This window comes from Equus przewalskii, chromosome 1, assembly GCF_037783145.1.
Source record: "Equus przewalskii isolate Varuska chromosome 1, EquPr2, whole genome shotgun sequence".
Taxonomy (NCBI): domain Eukaryota; kingdom Metazoa; phylum Chordata; class Mammalia; order Perissodactyla; family Equidae; genus Equus; species Equus przewalskii.
In genome coordinates this window covers 149,758,210-149,765,376 of record NC_091831.1, presented here as the reverse complement: position 1 = coordinate 149,765,376, position 7,167 = coordinate 149,758,210, and the positions used below count along the sequence as shown (strand labels likewise).

The 7,167-nt window shown below is 37.1% G+C and overlaps 1 long non-coding RNA gene across 1 annotated transcript; it reads right to left on the bottom strand.

The window, feature by feature from the left end:
- Positions 1–3,990: 3,990 nt before the first annotated feature.
- On the bottom strand, positions 3,991–6,706 carry LOC139084150 (uncharacterized). The gene is made up of 3 exons (XR_011541503.1): positions 6,667–6,706; positions 5,550–5,659; positions 3,991–4,122 (listed from the first exon to the last, which is right to left on the bottom strand). It is a non-coding gene; the product is annotated as an uncharacterized lncRNA (long non-coding RNA).
- Positions 6,707–7,167: the final 461 nt, after the last annotated feature.

The following is a 7,167-nucleotide window of genomic DNA, read 5'->3' as shown; positions in this document are numbered from 1 at the left end:
TAAAATTAAAACAAAATGATAAACTGGAAGAAAATATAAACAACATGTATAACAGAAAAGAGGCAATAAACATACTCTGGAGAGAGTGGCTTCAAATAAGTCTGAAAAAGGCTGACAATCCGGTAGAAAAAGGGAAAACTATCACAGTAGACAGCTCAAAAGGAGGAAACAATTGATCAATAAACAAGAAAATAGGACAGGTGGAAAATAGTGTCTCCTTGTTTTAAACTGCAATAATACTTTATAACATATTTTAAATGATAAAAGTAATACATGTTCATGTTGAACTATTTAGTTAATACAAAGAGGTATGAAAACTGTTTCTGAAATCCAAAAACTCACAGATGATCGCTGCTAACATTTTGTTTAATGTTTTTTCTATATTTATCTAATAATCAAAATAAGGTCCTTTGTTTCCCTTCAAAACTATTTCTGTGCCTATTCTAAATATTTTCTAAAGTTATAAATACAGCAACAAAATAGAACACAAAAGAAAACTTGAAAAGGAGATTTAAAAGTTGTAAATTAAAGAAAAAATAAAGTAGCATTACTAAAATTATTATCACAGAAAGTCGAATTCAGGGCAAGGAGTAGAAGCATTAAACAAAATTTTCAATTTCCATTTTCTTTTGAAAAAGGCACGAGCGGCATGACGTCATTGCTGATGTTTAAATTACTTTCATTTACTTATCCTTATTCACTTAACTGACTGTCTCATTACAATTGCTCCTATTTTTGAGATTATATTCCAATTCATCAAATAATGATTTTTAGAGAAGATTTTTCAGAAAAGGTTCTTTTTGATGCCTTTCTTTCCTTAGCCTCTAAGATAAAATAACATTTTTTTTTTTCCTATTTCTGGAGTCAATCTACTCTCAAACTCCACCATCACTCTAGGCCAACTGGTCATTGCCACACGTGGAAACACTGAAGTTCTCCAAATGCTCTTCTTCTAAGTACCCCATTACCCCTACCTGCCACAATTCCCATTAAACTGCAGTGATTAAAAACACACACACAGTGGGGCCAGCCTGGTGGAATAGCAGTTAAGTTCACTCACTTCGCATCAGCAGCCCGAGCTTTGCAGGTTCAGATCCTGGGGGTGGACCTAGCTTAGTGGTGGCATCCCACATGAAATAGAGGACGACTGGCACAGATGTTAGCTCAGCGATAATCTTCCTCAAGCAAAATGAGGAGGATTGGCAACAGATGTTAGCTCAGGGCCAATCTTCCTCACAAACACACACACAAAACACACACATAAGTTAGATCATGCCACAATTGTTTTTTGCTAGATTATAGAAATACAACTGATTTTATGTATTGGCCTTGTATTCTTTGACCTTGCCAAATTCAAGGTCAAATGCCTGTTAAGATTTTTTTTTTTAGATTTTCTATATGGACAATCACGTTGTCTGTGAATAAAGACAATTTTATCTTTTCCTTTTGCAACTTGTTATGTCTTTTATTTATTTTTAACTTATCTAATTGCAGTGGCTGGCGGAAATCAATGTTAAATACAGGGGCTAAGAATGGACATTTTTGCCTCATTCCTTATCTTGGAGAGTGAAAGAAATTGGCATTTCACCATCACATGTAGTGTTAGCTGCAGATTTTTTGTAGATGTCCTTGATTGGGTTGAGAAAGTTTGCTTCTTCTAGTTTATTGGGAGATTTATTTATTTTTTAAAATCATAAATCAGTGTTGAATTTTGCTTTTTCTGCATCTAAGGAGATCATCATATTATTTTCTCTTTCAGGATGTTGATATGAAGAATACGTTGATTAATTTTTGAAAGTTGAAGTCATCTTACATTCCTGAATAAACTCTCCTTGTTCATGATGGATTATTTATTTTACATATTGATGGTTTCAATTTGCTGGGACAGTGTTAAGGCTTTTCTTGTCTATGTTCTTGAGGGATATTGGTTTATAGTTTATTTTCTTGTAATGTCTATGGTTTTGGTATCAGGTAATATTGGCCTCAAAAATGAGTTGAGAACTGTTCCCTTCCCTTCTAATTTCTGGAAAAGTTTGTGTAGATTTTTTTTTCTTAAATGTTTGGGAGAACTCATCAGTGAAGTCATCTGGGCCAGGAGTTTTTGTTTGTTTATTGTATTATTATTATTATTATTTTTCTTAAATATTGGCACCTGAGCTAACAACTGTTGCCAATCTTTTTTTTCCTTCTGCTTTTTCTCCCCAAATCACCCCAGTATATAGTTGTATATTTAGTTGTGGGTCCTTCTAGTTGTGGTACATGGGACGCCGCCTCAACGTGGCCTGAGAAGGGGTGTCATGTCGGCGCCCAGGATCCGAACCAGCGAAACCCTGGGTCGCCGTCGCGCAGCGCGCGAACTTAACCACTTGGCCAAGGGGCCGGCCCCTATTGTATTATATCTGATGTACAGTATACAGTACAGATTTAATGTGGGAAGATTTGTTCCTACAGTTTCTTTAATAGATATAGAACTCTTCAGATTTTCTAATTTTTCTTGGTTGCTTTATAGTCTGTGCTTTCTAAGACTTTACTTCATCTATGTTGTCAAATGTATTGGCAAAAGTACTTCATAATACTTTCTTATTATCCTTTTAATATCTGCAGGATTCATGGTGATTCCTTCTCTTTTAATAGCTCATATTGGTAATTTGTGTCTTCTATCATTTTTGCCTCGATCAATCTGACTGGAGTGTTTATTATGTTTATTTATCTTTTCAATGAATCAGCTCATTTCACAATTGAGCTATGCTCTAAATTTATTTGACTGTTAAAATGACTTTGAAGGATAGGAAAGGAAAATATATTTTAAATGAGGTTTCATAACAAAACAAACAAAAATCTCCTCTGCTGAAGAAATATGGCAAATGCACAAATATATTTTATATACAAATGAATTACTTGCAGTGGGAAATTTGACATCCTTCTCATATTAAATCAAAGATAGCATCAATTAAATTTTCATCACTATAGTCTCCCATACTTTACCAAAGACACTCTGTCATCAGAGTTCTGGGGTAATGGGAGAGTAATTCAATATCGTGACATTAAACCCAATTCCATTTTAGGTTTTAGGCTCTGCCTCTCAACCAATTTCATATATTTGCAAATGACATTTTTTTAATCTTGAACTAAAATTGGAGTAAATATGAATTATACTAATTATAGACATATTGGTTAAATAAAATGGTACATAATATTTACTGATAGGATTGGCAAAGATAAAAAATATTGTAATTCTCAATTTTTCTGAGGATGGGGAAAATTGTATATGATCAAGAAGAACATACGTTGCTACAATCTCTTTGCAAGGAATTTCACAATAAGTGTTAAGAGCCTCTATGTTTTTCATACCTCCTGAATCAATTCTTTCATTTTTTGGAAATTATTCTGAGGAAATAATTAAATACGTGAACCGATATACAGACAGTCCCTGACTTAATGATGGTTCGACTTAAGAGTTTTTGAATTTATGATGATGTGAAAACAATACGCGTTCAGCAAAAACCATATTTTCAAATTTTGACCTTTTCTTGGGGTAGTGACGTGCAGTATGATACTCTCTCGTGATGCTGGGCCGTGGCAGTGAGTGGCAGCTCCCAGTCAGCCACGTGATCATGAGGGTAAACAACCCATACACTTACAACCATGGTGGCCCCATACAACCATTCTGTTTTTCACTTTTAGTACAGTATTCAATAAATTACATGAGCTATTCAATACTTTATTGTGAAATAGGCCTTGTGTGAGATGATTTTGCCCAACTGTGGAGCTTCCAGATTAAGGTAGACTAGGAGGAAGTATCTGGCCACCCAATTCTGAAAAAAATGGCTATGAAAACCCCACGAACAGCAGCGAAGCATTGTCTGATATAGTCCCGAAAGGTGAAGGATGATGCAAAAAGACTAGGCAGAGGGTACACAGGGTTACTAGGAGTTGAAATCAACTCAATAGCACTAACAACAAAACAAAGGCTAAAGTAAGTGTTCTGAGCACATTTTAGGTAGGCTAGGCTAAGCTGGGATGTTCAGTAAGTCAGGTGTATTAAATATATTTTAAACTTACGATATTTTCAACGTATGATGGGCAAATCAGGATGTAACTCCATTGTAAGTCGAGGAAGATCTGTAAATATGTTCAGAAATGTTCCTAGGTCAGTTATTTAATAGTTTTAAAAAGGTAGACATGATGTCCAATAACTGGGGAGCAAACTTTAAGGAAACTTTACTAGGTTAAACCATGTCAAACCGCCATCTTTTGTAGGTTAAAAAGATTAAATGTCGGCAATTTCATATGGTTCGTTCTAGTAGGAGAAACATACAATGGAATATTATGTGGCCACTAAATATCATTTATGCAAACTATTTTTAATGATGTGAGTAAATGTTCACATATTTGTACAATATACAGGGTTCAAAATCCTATTTTCAGTGTGCCATGATCTGTAGTCGTCTTTGGGTGGAGGGATGTTGTTTTCCTTTTTTTAATATTCAATCATGGGACAGTGTTACTTTTACAGTCAGAAATGGGTTATTATTAAACAAAAAGCAAAGAAACTACCATTTTCCCAAATAAAGAAGGAGTATCTGTCTCATAATCTCCAATCTCAAAGAACTTCCAAAGTTAACTAATTCTTGACGTTTTCGATTGAGCGCAAGGAAAAAGAACTGGAACAAGTAGCATATATGGGGAAGTTTACTAGTATGTCTGGAAAGGGAGAATTCACAGATTTCCAGTGGTTTTATGTGGCAAATCTCCCTAAGGAAACATTTTGATCTCTACTTGCCGAGCTGCCAACTGCTGTTGAGATGGAGAACACCAGTGTGAATGCCACAGACAGCCCTAAGGATGCAAGCTGCGCAGGCTTGTGTTAGGAAATGATCTTCCTGCAAGACTTACTCTAGGACTGCTTAGGAACTTAGTAAAGTACATCTACAGAGAAGGCTAATTAAGGTTATTTCCCGCATGTGATGCTCAAAGTGAGTACACTGGAAAGCAAGTACCCAACTTTTGCTGATAAGAAAAAAGAAATGATAGGAAGGATGAGTCACTAGAGACAAAGGACATGCCCTGTGTGGGAAGTATTCCATCGCCAGCCTGCTTTTGGTTTGTCCATTGTCTCCTCCCAAATGCATTGGAAAAGAGTCAAGAACTACATCAATCTTATATGACTTATGCCTTTTCATTCAGATATTTCTTTCTACACATTTCCTGGGCTCACTCAGGAAAGCCAAAGCCAGTTGTACGTAGTGTTTGACAGTCGTTGTGTTTCTGGATCCAATGGTTGTAATCATCCTTCTAGTCATTTTAAAATGTCATTTAGGCATCGGGATGTGTTTCTAGGAAAACACCGTACAGGATTTGAATTATTGAATTAAGATTTCTAAAATTTTTATTTAGGCCAACAAAGCTGCCAAAAGATTTTCAAAACCAGCCCTCTCTATTTATTTTTGAGCTGGAAACTTAAATATTTGGAGCCTTAGAATGTTGGACATTTAGAAGAGATTCTAAATAATGCTGAGTTCACAATCTGAGAAAAAGCATCCACTTACTTCTTTCGGGGGAGGAGAGGAGGCGGAGCTACCACTGCTGACTTTTTGGTGCATTGAGAACTAATAGCGAAGTCTGTTTCTTGAAAGGAGATTTTTCACGCTGGTGCAGCCTTAGAGAAAAATAATATTTATTTTCAATTTACTTGGATTAAGGTTTCCTTCCTTACTTTCAGCCTTTAAACACACCAGCACGATTTCCTCCTCCTGCAATGGGGGCTGGGGCATGTAAGGACAGGTGTTTGTATTGGACTTAAATATGGCCTTTCTGCTTAGCACTTTAGAAAGTCGCGCTAATGAGTCCAAAGTCTTAGGTTTAATTGCTACAGGGAGCTTCATTCTTCTCCATTATTTATCTTTGAAGAAGACCCCAAAGGAGGTGAAAATGGAACAAATAAAATATTATTGGAGAAGGAAGCCGTGAAAGTCCAAATTAAAAGATGACGTCTTGCATGTGACATGGAGATAAGAAGATCTACGTGGACCAAGGACAGCATAATGATGGCTGGGGGTATCAGAAGAGGAGAGATGGACCACCAAGGCAAGGGGAAGGGGCACACTGACTGCACAGTCTTTGCCTAAGGTGGTTGCTGTGGCTGGATCAGAACAAGCCCACGCTAGTTACTAAGCAATAACTCAGAGGGTGGCAGGGCAGGGCCATCAGCTTGGAATTCAGTACTTATTTGTTATGTAGCAAAATTGTTGAATGGGAAGACCAGAAATCAAATTCTTATATAGGTTCCCAGGCTACTGCTATAGTTTTGGAAAAAATATAGTGTGGAATAAGCCTCTGGGTTTACAGTCACAATATCTCGGTGTCTCCTCCACTTGGCTCTGAGGTAGACAACACAAAGGAGCTACAGCTGCTCGTTCGGGCCAGAGTTACCCCAGGCCTTTTTTCCATCCCCGGTCCTTGAGGACAGATTATGCATGTTTTAAATCTTGTTCAAGAGAGCACATTTTAAGCGATATTTAGTAAAATTAAAAACAAAAATGAAAACATCCTCCCATTGTCCTTTCATAATCCTGTTCAATTGTCTTAACAACTCTCATCTTATGAAGGGGGGAATGGGGATTGTCAAGAGAGTAAAGAGGAAAGACTTTCTGGGAACCTTTGTACCTTTCTCAGCTGTCAGATTCCATTCTGTTGCTATGTACCTATGGAATATAGGAAGCTCCTGGGTTCTTCGCCTCCTGAATTATTTCCTAGTCTTCAAGCACGAGTTTCTGTCCCAGCGATGCTTTGTTCCCAAGCCTGATTTTGATTCTTAGTATATGGCACTCCCATATGAACCCAGCCCCACCGAGACTTGTACTTTCCTGAGTGGGTCAACTGGATGATAGGCTTGCTCCTAACACATTGTCAAACTTCCTCCTAGAAGGGAATGGTTTGGCCTGCAGGGCAAAAGACTATGGTCTAAATTAAATTAACGTTTAAATTAATGTTACCATTACCAACATCCCCACCCCTTGGTCACCATGGCCAGTTAGCTATTTACAGAGCTGCGCAAGGGAGACGGGGTAGTAAGGAAGTCATGATGCCTGCCAGTCAATATTAATGTCAATAGAAGTTAATGCCTCCTTCCAGTGCCATTCATAATCCCCTTCAACCACATTAACA